The sequence below is a fragment of the Helianthus annuus genome, chromosome 17, assembly GCF_002127325.2.
Source record: "Helianthus annuus cultivar XRQ/B chromosome 17, HanXRQr2.0-SUNRISE, whole genome shotgun sequence".
In the NCBI taxonomy this organism is placed as follows: Eukaryota; Viridiplantae; Streptophyta; class Magnoliopsida; order Asterales; family Asteraceae; genus Helianthus; species Helianthus annuus.
Genome location: NC_035449.2, coordinates 178,725,702 through 178,736,762, shown reverse-complemented (window position 1 = coordinate 178,736,762; position 11,061 = coordinate 178,725,702). Strand labels below are relative to the sequence as shown.

General features: G+C 46.2%; 1 non-coding gene across 1 annotated transcript; it reads right to left on the bottom strand.

Moving 5' to 3' along the window:
• Nucleotides 1-8,614: 8,614 nt before the first annotated feature.
• LOC118489406 lies at nt 8,615-8,721 on the bottom strand. The gene has a single exon (XR_004887425.1). It is a non-coding gene; the product is annotated as a small nucleolar RNA R71 (small nucleolar RNA).
• Nucleotides 8,722-11,061: the final 2,340 nt, after the last annotated feature.

Sequence of the window (11,061 nt, the reverse complement as noted above, 5' to 3'; positions counted from 1 at the left end):
CCTTTAGGATTGTATCCTTGCTGACTCAAACTACTGGGTTGAGGGTAACGTCGCCTTCAAAAGAGGGGCCTACTACAATAACTAAGATAATCTCTTAAACAAGTGCAAAAGTGCGAAAATAATCAAAGGTTATACTAATACACGTGTCGGATCCAAGTGATTCATCTTGTCTATCTGTTTTTATTTTATTTTTATTTTCAGCATTTAGTTAGTTTTTATTTTTCTTAGTTTAAAACATTTTTCTAACTTTTTGATTTGATTAGACGTTGAGGATAAACCGGTATTAAAAGCTCTTGTGTCCTTGGACGACCTCGGTATCTTACCAACACTATACTACGTCCACGATGGGTGCACTTGCCCATATGTGTGTTTAGTGTTAGTGAATATCGTGTTTTATAAATTTAAAACTTGACTAAAAGTGTAAAAAAGGGGCTTAAATAAACATCAAAAAATATATTACACTACACACGCATCACCTACGTGCTCCTGAGCTTTACCTAATAATAATGATAAGTATGTTGGTTAAACGTTGAACTTTCAAACTAAACCCAATATAATCGAATCTCGTCTAATACAATTGACGACGTCTGCTGCAGACAATGTTGTCATTTGGATCGCATACTCAACGCGCTGCTCGACGAAACCATGCTGATAAGCACATCGCTTCACTGGTAGACAAGGAAATGGCTAAAGTCATTCCTCAAATTGTCAGTGAGTTCAAGGAGGTCAGCAGCAAGTCCTCTGTGAATCAAAGAGCGACTCTCAAAAAGCTCCTTTCAGGTTTAAACAATTCAAGGCATGCGGTCCCGTAAACTTCACTTGTGAAGACATACCCAGTGCTATGTTCCAGTGGTTTGACTTTATCAAAGTCACCTTCAGGAAAAGTGGATGCCCATAAAATTTGTGTACTGTGAATGCTACTAGAGTTTTTCAATCAAGGGCTCTGGACTGGTGGACTGCTGAGCGCAACAGGTGCGACAATGATTCAGCTTATGGCCTTTCTTGGGAGGAACTCAGAGAGCTTATGATGAAGGAGTTTTGTCCTCCTCATGAAGTGCAAAAGTTGGAGAATGAATTCTGGCATATCAACAAGATGGAGGTGACAACGCCGGTCTCACCGCTCGCTTCAAGCAACTCAGTATTATCTGTCCTAGCCAGGTGGCAACACCTGATATGAGAATCAAGAAGTATATTCGCGCTCTCCCAGATTGTGTAGCTGACTTTGTTCAGGCAGCTAAACCTGCTACTATTGAGGAAACCTACCAACTCGCAGCTGAGATCAACGATAAGCGAGTCTTAGCTAGGTATTTCAAAACCTCAACCAAGAGTCTCCATCAAGCAACTGCTACTCCCGCTATCGACACCGCAACACCTCAAGGTTCAAAGTCTTCACGCCAGAATCACAAGCAAAATGGTAACAACAACAAGAACTATGCTACTACCACCGCTCCTCTCAACGTTGTTCCTGTACAACCCAACAACCAGAACCGTCAAGTTACAGCTCCTAACACCAACGCACCGCCTGCTAAGCGTGCGTATACTGGTGTTCATCCTTTGTGCCCTACTTGCACCTACCATCACCCTGCAAGGGTGAATTGTCGTTTCTATGCCAGCTGCAACATTTATGGGCATTTTACTGCTCATTGCCGTTCAGGCCCACGTCAACAAGCTCAAGCTCCTCCAGCACCACCAACTCAACCCCTCGCCCTTCAGGGTAACCAAGCAGCTTCTGCGCCTGCTGTTCATGAACAAGCTTGCTACTCTCGAGGTGACCCGAATCATTTTGCTGACGTCTGCCCGAATCGCGTTGTGAAACAAGTGCCGCAGCAACAGCCGTCACAACAGCAACAACAATAGCAGCCACAGCAGCCGTAGCCTCATAAGCAGCAGCAACAGCAGTAACCACCAAAAGCAGCCCGCGGAATAACCTTCAATATCAATGTCCGCCAGGCTCAAACTGACAACAATGTTATCAATGGTATGTTCCTTGTTAACGGTATTTATGCTTCGTGTTTGTTTGATACTGGAGTCGATAACTGTTTTGTGTCGTTTGAAATCGAAAAGCTCCTAAACCGTAAACGCGCTAACCTCCTGAAGGGGTATGGTCCCAGATCTCGCGTCAGCAACGACCGCGAGTGACCATTACCCTTATCAAAACCCCCACTAGCTAACAACCTACTTATGTCCGTGCGGGAACGCATCGACACAGTGGTTGAATCCAATCTGTCCAGTGATGGACGAGGACTTACCTGGAATATGAGAACGGTATAGCGATGCGGCTGGCACCGCATCTGGTGTATGAAAACGGAAGTATTCACAGCGATGCGGTCTGACACCACTTCCAGTGAACACTTCTATCAATACAGAGAAGCTGGATAACAGCAACAGTCACCACAGACGACGATGTGGCCTAGCACCGCATCTTGCGTATTTCTTGATCAAAGAGTAAGACGCGGGAACATATACGGTTACCGCAAACAGCGATGCGGCTTGCACCGCACCCTGTCTACTCATCAAGTGGGACTAACACCACAGAGCAAGTAGCACCAATGGCAACCGCCTGTCAGGACTACATAAGCAACAGACTGACGTGGCGTCGCCCCCCCGGCTGACATGTCTGACACACCTGCAAGGGTGCAGCATGCCGTCAGTCTATCCATCCACCTCCTCCTTCACTCCTCGGCTATAAATACCAACCCCAAACCAGGTTTGAGGTATCTCTTTACAACTCTCTCACTACTACTACTATCATACTTTGCTTCCCAAGCAGACTACTGATTCTCACGCCGGAGAGTGGTAACAAGGAGCACCCCCCACCCCATCCTCCTTGTTACGAGTCACGGTTTGTTTCCTTATGCAGGAGATCAACCCACCGGTGATCCAGCCAGCGATCCTCGAGAGGAAGGGATTAACCCTTCTTGACGAGACCAGTGAGTTAACCCTGCCCGGTTAACCATTGTTTCATCATTGGCGCCCACCGCTACTCTTAGCACTTTTTCAACCATCCTTCTCCCTCTCAAAAGATCATGACTGATCACCAAAACAACACTACCGGGGATAACCTACTCCCCACCAACCCAGGAAATGCGGGGACTGCTCCCCCGGACCTAAACCCGGGCCACATTGGCACGTCAACGCAAAGGGGTCCATCCCTAACGTTCGGACACGATCTATCACAGTACGTATTTGTGATCCCTCCGGACATGGACCCTCACACCTGGTATGACCAGCAGGCCGCCCTGCTGGCCGCAACATATAACCGAGCTTGCGCTGAAGCTCAAATACAAGTCGGGCCTACCCCGGCACCGCACACACCTGCGGGTCGTATTTTACAATATGACGGCAGGGCACCCTCACGTCCAGCCTCCAGAAGCAGACGTGAGGACTGCGAATCCTCTTACTGTGAGGTCCGCACAATAAATGAGGATGATTCCTCATATGGGTCCTACACCAGGGGCCCAATACAAAGCCGCCTGGGCCCCCAAGGCGGTAACAGGCGGCAATCCACAGTCCACCGCAGTTCCGGCATTCAAAGCCGGCTGGGACCGCTGCCCCAGTATGAAGGTTATGGCCGTACCGACCCGGACGGACCATACATATTGCGGGGATTCGCATGACACCAGCAGCAGACCGGGAGGACGCAACTATATTCCTCCCACTCATCCACGCAACACATACCTCAGGGCTGCAAAGCGCCCTGAGAACCAGCCCTACAGGCCGAAAGCTGCGGCCGAAAACTCCAAATTCGCCCCGCGAATTGCCCACGCCCACGTCACCACAACAAAATTCCCATTCAACGTTGGGAAATACAACGGTTCGCCCGACCCGGACGACCACATGAACGTTTTCATGGGCGCGGGATGCAACGGCCAGTGGGATGAACCCACTTGGTGCAATTTTTTCCCCCAGACCCTCACAGGTCTGGCCAGGGCTTGGTTCGATTCTTTGCCAGTGGCATCACTGGCCTCGTTCGAGGACTTGCATGCAAAGTTCCTCGCTCATTTTAGCCAGCAACGACATCACGAACGCGATTCGTTAGACGTCATGAATATCTGGCGCAGGGACGACGAATCTCTAGAAGCATTCGTCGTCCGATACAATAAAGAGTGCCTAGAAATAGGTGACGTGGCAGACCAAATGGCATGGAACCATTTCATCAAGGCCGTCAGGGACAAGCCGATGGTTATGACCATCTCCGGCAAGGAGGGCTTGCCTAAAAATGGGAAGATGTCATGGCCACAGTCAAGACATACGCCCAGACACAGCGGTCCCTTGAACCGCATATGGCAAAGGCGCAGCCCCAAGCCGAAACCTCCCACCAGGGGTCCAAGCGTAACAATAAACGCAACCGGGATGTTGGAAATCGTGACAGCATTTCCAAACCATACTTCCCGCGGACCAACCCGTTTGACCCAAGGAACCACAATCACCAACGGGACAACCGGGCGCCAAAGAAAGATTCTCGGGACCGTAACTGGACCGAGATCACTGTGTCGCCAAGCGAATTCCTTCTTACGGACGCACAGCTCTTGCGACCGGCCCAACCAATGAAGTCCAAGAAAAATCAAGATCTCACTCTCTATTGTGAGTATCACAAGGACTCGGGCCACACCACAAACAACTGCATCAGTCTCCGGCTGGAGATTGAGCGAGCCTTAAAAGAGGGGAAACTGCAACATCTTTTGCCAGGTGGGCAGAAACCCACCAAGCGCATCACCCCTCATGGCGAAGGCACCTCCTCCGGGAAGAGGACCATGTATGTGGCCTCAACCCACATAATCAACGGAGGTAAAGGTAGGCCGCGCAAGGCGGAGAGAAGACCGGACAATGACTGGAAGGACGAGCAAGTCGTCTTTCCAAAAGTCCGAGGCGGCCAGCGCGACAGGCGCGCCGTCGTTATTACAGGCCAACTGGCTCATTACTGCACCGAGCGTCTATTCATCGACCCGGGCAGTACTTCCGATATCATCTATGAGCAATGCTTCAACCAGTTCGATCTGGAGGATAAAGATCGGTTGCAAGCAGTGGACTACCCGTTGGCCGGGTTCGCAGGGGAAACTGTCTTTCCCCTAGGCCAAATTACGTTCCCTGTGCGCCTTACCAGCGGAAGGCACACACGAACAGAAGAGGTAAACTTCATGGTTTTACCTCATACTTCCAAATATGACGTACTCTTTGGGAGAGAATCCCAAGGTGATTTCAATATGGTTATGTCCGTACCCCACTCTGCTATCGGTTTCCCAACCGAAACGGGGGTCGCGATAATCTATGCACGTAGAGACGTCATGATGTCGGACGAAATACGTCCGACCAAGATAGCAAGGCCTACCCCCAACGACCTTCGACGTAGAAATTGCCACCGGAAGAACCGTCACTGTCAGCTCTGTTCTCCATGATTGTACTCTCGAACTCAACAATCACGTTTTCCAGATGGATCTCATTCCGATGCAAATTGGTAGTTTGGATATCATAGTAGGCATGGACTTTCTTCGTGAAAATCATGCCAAAGTTGTTTGTTTCGAAAAGATGATTCGTTTCTCTCCTTCAAACGGTGATCAACTCTGTGGTTATGGCAAAGTATCCTCGAAAGAACTGAAACTTATGTCGTGCATTCAAGCAAGCAAGTATCTCCGCAAGGAATACTTGGCTTTCTTAGCTCACATTGTAGTAGCGGAGAAGGAAAAGAAGCCGATGGAAAAGGTACTTGTGGTTCGTGATTTTCCAAATGGCTTTCCTGACGATTTACTCGGTCTACCCCCGACTCGCGATATTGACTTTCGTATCGAACTTATTCCTGGAGCTAACCCTGTCGCTAAAGCTCCTTATCGCCTCCCACCGTCTGAAATGCGTGAACATTCCAGCCAACTCCAAGAACTACTTGATAAAGGCTTCATACGCCCTAGCACATTGCCATGGGGCGCGCTTGTCCTTTTTGTGAAAAAGAAAGATGGATCGTTCTGAATGTGCATCGATTATAGGGAACTCAACAAGCTTACTATCAATAATCGCTACCCTCTACCCCGAATTGACGATTTGTTTGATCAATTGCAAGGCACTAGGATGTGTGTAAAATGCAACATATAAATTACATCAAATAAGGCATTAAACTAACCCTTTTTAGTACTAATGTTGGAAAAAGTGTGCTTTTGTCTTCCTTTTGTATTTTCAGGATCAAATGAGCGTAAATGGACAAAAGAAGCAAAAATACAGCTAAATCTAACATAAATAGAAGAAAAGGAATAAACGTGGCATGCCCGACCTCCCGACAGCATCTTCCCAAGAAAAAACAAGAGATCAGAAGGCTGAACACGCCCCGTGCCCAGTGGACACGGGGGCGTGCCCAAGTGTCTGCAGAAAAGACAAAGTTGTAGAAGCTTCTATTTCCCAACACGGGGGCGGGCCCAGCTCAACACGGCCGTGGTCAACGCTAAGATTTGCAGAATCCAAGCAAATCTTGATAGTATAGATACGCTTCTGCACATGGGGCCATGCCCAACGGACACGGGGGCGTGGTCAACTAATGCAGACAAGCTGCATTTAATGAAGAAAGTGAAAGTGGATGGACACAGGGTCGTGCCTAATGGACACGGGGCCGTGTCCGGGCTTCTGTGCAGGCTATAAATAGAGGTGCTTGGTTCACTTCAAAGGCATCCTTTGGCAAACCATCTCTCTCACACTTCACCCACACTCCACCACCATCACAACACCCACATCCACCACCATCATCCATCATCCATCATAGAGTGTGTGTAGTAGTCTCGGGATCCAAGATTTAATCTTTTCGCACTTTTTACTTGGTTTTGTATTAATGACTTTAATAACTAGTTTCTAATGTTGAAGGTGAAACTTCCTTATCATTTGTCCGTGGTGTCTGGACGTTATTTTAATGTCTATATAAAATAAAAGATTTACACCATTCATATCTCTACGGTCTATATAGAGATATGTTGGCTACCTGGTCGGGGGTTAAGGGAATGGTTTGGTAAGGTTCTTGCCTTGTTCAGTGTATAGATCCTGCAAGGACCTGGGTCAAGCTTACTAAGACCTCCTTCAATACCCAATGGTACTGGATGGCGGGGGTGCGAATGGCTTGATCCCCTCATATGTAAACTACTATTAATACATTATCCCGGCTACTTGGGATTGTATCCCTGCTGACTCAAAGCACTTAGCCGAGGGTAACGTCACCTTCAAAAGAGGGGCCTACCACTTTACGCATTATTAACTTAATTAATTATCTTTCAATAATCCAACCATTTAGGATTGTATCCTTGCTGACTCAAACTACTGGGTTGAGGGTAATGTCACCTTCAAAAGAGGGGCCTACTACTATAACTAAGATAATCTCTTAAAGGTGCAAAAGTGCAGAAATAGTCAATGGTTACACTAAAGGCGAGTCGGATCCAAGTGATTCATCTTGTCTATCTAATTTTTATTTTTATTTTTATTTTTATTTTTATTTTCAGCATTTTTAGTTTTTATTTTCATGTTTAAACCTTTTTCTAAATTTTTGATTTGATTAGACGTTGAGGATAAACTGGTACTAAAAGCTCTTGTGTCCTTGGACGACCTCGGTATCTTACCAACACTATACTACGCTCACGATGGGTGCACTTGCCCATATGTGTGTTTAGTGTTAGTAGAATATCGTGTTTTATAAATTTAAAACTTGACCAAAGTGTTAAAAAGGGCTAAAAAATTAACTAAAAGTATATAACGCTACACACGCATCAAGTTTTTGGCGCCGTTGCCGGGGACACAAAGATTTTAAGAAAGTTAGGAATAAACGGCCTAATCGTTTTTCTTATTTTTCTGTTTTTTTTAAGATTTTTCTTCAATTTTCAGCTTCTGCAGACTGCAGCACGGGGCCGTGCCTGGTCGGACATGGGTCGTGCCCAGCATTGTTACTGGCAGTTTTTATTTTCTGAGTTACAGAGAGCTGAGCACGGGGCCGTGTCGAGCTCTCCAGTAACAGGGATCCGGAAAACAATCACTGTAAACTCCGACCACTGGCCGTGTTCATCCGAGCACGGGGCCGTGGTAAACTTCTGACCAACGTTCTTTTTGTTTTTATTGCAGAACTTGGAACCCAGGCACCGCGCCTGAACTTTCTACACAGTGTTTGAGCTCTAGTTCCAGTAGAGACATATAAGAACCTCTAGACGAACCCGAACTCTTTCTAAGAAAAAGACTTAAAGCTAAAAACCAAGAGAAAGTTTCGGGGGACCTACTTCCAATGGCGGATCAACGTACCCTCATGGATTACCTACGACCCACCATAGGTAATCTTGGCGCCTCTATCAATGCACCGAATGTCGAGGCCAACAACTTCGAACTTCGGCCGCATTTGATACAAATGCTCCAAAACTCTGCAATCTTCCACGGGCTTGCCGACGAAGATCCCCATTTACATATTACTAACTTCTTGGAAATATGTGATACTTTTCGGATCAATGGAGCATCAAATGACGCCATCCGCCTCCGAATGTTTCCATTTTCACTAAAAGACCGAGCTAAGGCTTGGCTTGATACCCTCCCAGTTGGTTCGGTAAACACCTGGGATGAACTAGCCCAAAAATTTTTATATAAGTATTTCCCTTCTGCTAAAACAGCTAAATTAATGACTGAAATTAATACATATTCACAAGAGGACGGGGAATCCTTATATGAAACTTGGGAAATGTTCAAGGAGCTACTAAGAAAGTGTCCTCATCATAGTCTTGCGGTATGGCAACAAGTATCCACTTTCTATAATGGGTTGCTACCACATACAAGACAAACACTTGACTCTAGTTTCGGGGGACTTTTAGGTAATCATCGCCCAAATGAAATTTATAATCAAATTGAGGAAATTGCTCAAACCAATTGTCAGTGGCACACCCCCCGAGGCACAAAATCTATTGCCCCGGGCGCCCATAAGGTTGACGAAAGCACCTCTTTGCAAGCCCAAATCAAAGCCCTTTCTTCAAAAATCAAAAAGTTAGAAATGGCAAAAACAGCCTCGGTTATGGCTTGTGAAGGGTGTGGTGGGCCACATGAAAATTGGAGTTGTATGAAAGAAATGGATAATCAAATGAAAACGGTAAACTACATTGACAATAGACCTAGGCTGTCGGGTCCTCCAACGGGTACCTACAACCAAGGATGGCGTAACCACCCTAACCTTGGTTGGAGAGAACCCGACAATGGTAGTAACCAACAAAATCTAAACCAATGGACAAACTTTCAACAACCAAGAAACGAGTCACAAAATTTCTCTCAACAACAACAAGGGGGAGTAGAGAGGCCTGAGGATACCGTCTCTCGCCTCATCTCCGACACCGAAAAGAAAAACTCGGATCGATTTCAACAACTGGAATCGAAGTTTAGAAATCAACAAGCTAGTACTCAAAACATTGAAAAACAACTAAATCAACTAGCTCAAAACTTCTCTGAAAGACCACAAGGCGCGTTACCCAGCAATACCGAAACCAACCCAAAGGCGCAAGTGCATCTCATCACATTGAGAGACCGTACCGTAGGTCCCGAGGAGGCTCCGCTACTTCCAACTGAAAAGAGCCGATCTAGCCACACCGCAACTTCGCCGACACCCCAACAAGAGACGACTCCTCCACCAAATCAAGAGCCTACCAAAAATCCTCCGGTTCCGTACCCCGGTCGGTTACTTCGCCAAAAGACCAATGAGCAATTCACAAAATTCATAAATTTACTAAAACAATTGCATGTTAATATTCCATTTGTCGAAGTCCTAACTCAAATGCCTAAATACTCGAATCAGTGCAATTAGTTAATTTAAGTGAAGAATGCTCCGCCTTACTACTCAACAAACTCCCGCAAAAGAAGATCGATCCTGGAAGTTTCACCATCCCTTGTTCAATTGGGGAGTCACCCATTCGCAATGCACTAGCCGACCTCGGGGCTACTATCAACCTCATGTCCGCATCAATGTTCGACCGACTCGGACTAGGGAAAACAAGCCCTACAAAAATGAGCATACAACTCGCCGATAGGTCCGTAAAATATCTACATGGTGTCGCTGAAAATCTATTGGTTAAAGTCGGAGACTTTGTCTTCCCGGCCAACTTTGTCATACTAGATATGGAGGAAGATACCAAAGTACCACTCATCTTAGGGAGGCCATTCCTAGCTACGGCCCACGCAGTGGTAGATATGAATGGTGGGACACTAACATTGAGTAGATGACGGCGACCTGGTCGAATACATGAAAGTCATAGACTCAAGTTTGGATGATGCTCTCCGACGGTGCAACATGGGATGCAAAACATCCCACTTGGGTAACATATGACTAACTTTGGGTCTAGCCAAGGACCCTTATAAACGTGGCGCACCACAGAGGCATTCCACGGAACTATCCTTAGTTTTAGTTTAAATTAACTTTTATGCTTTCTAGTTTAGTTTTAATTTTCAGAAATAAAACACACTCAGGATGGTGAAGGATACTAAGGGAGACTTGAACCAACACCTCATGCACAAAAACAGAGCCTCCCGACGTTTTTTTCTTCATTACAGCAAGTTCAGCACGGGCCGTGCTCAGTCAAGACGCCCCGTGCTCAAGGGTCTGCAAAAAAAACGCCCAATTCACGTAACTGGACAAGGGGCGTGTTCGTTGAACACGCCCCCGTGCCCAGCCTTCTATTACTTTCTATTACTAGCAATCTGAACACGGGGCCGTGCCCGGTCACCACGGCCCGTGTGCAGTTGCCCAGTAACATAAATTTTTGTTTTTAACACACCTTTTACACATTCAATCAACCTAAAAACCTATTTTGGGGACACATTGAGGACAATGTGTAATTTAAGTATGGGGGGGACACTAAAGCCTTGAATTTTGCAAGTCCTAATTACAAGCCTTACACAAAACTCTATTGGAACCGCTAAACACCCCAAATTTTTTCAAAAATTTTTCATTTTTTTTACTTGTCTTGGTTTAAATCGGGAATGACAAGTTCTAAAAAGGTTATATTTTTATGAATTTACAACCGATAGCGTGGTGATAAAAAGAACCAACATAAGAAAATTATGAAACGGCATGACAAATCT